The sequence below is a fragment of the Penaeus monodon genome, chromosome 22 (assembly GCF_015228065.2).
Source record: "Penaeus monodon isolate SGIC_2016 chromosome 22, NSTDA_Pmon_1, whole genome shotgun sequence".
Classification (NCBI taxonomy): Eukaryota; Metazoa; Arthropoda; class Malacostraca; order Decapoda; family Penaeidae; genus Penaeus; species Penaeus monodon.
Genome location: NC_051407.1, coordinates 28,343,236 through 28,343,598, shown reverse-complemented (window position 1 = coordinate 28,343,598; position 363 = coordinate 28,343,236).

The following is a 363-nucleotide window of genomic DNA, read 5'->3' as shown; positions in this document are numbered from 1 at the left end:
AACAAATAAAGAAAATCAAACATTATAAAATATTAGTAATAAAAAACAAGACAAATAATAGAAAAAGAAAAAAGAGAATCTTGGGAAAAAATTTGTAGACTTTAAAACTCCCTCAAAAAATATCTGGAACTTTTCAAAAAAACTAACTGGGAAAACAATTATAACTAATTTTCCACTAACAGAGAATGACCTCCCAGTATCTGAGATACCCAAAAAACTAATATTATTAAAAAAAGAATATGAAAATACAGTAAATAAAACTCCAAAAAAATATTGACTGACGAAGAAAGAGAAAGAATATTGAATCTCCCAAATAACGTAGAATTCAATAATGAAATAGAGATCAGTGAATTGACATTGGCC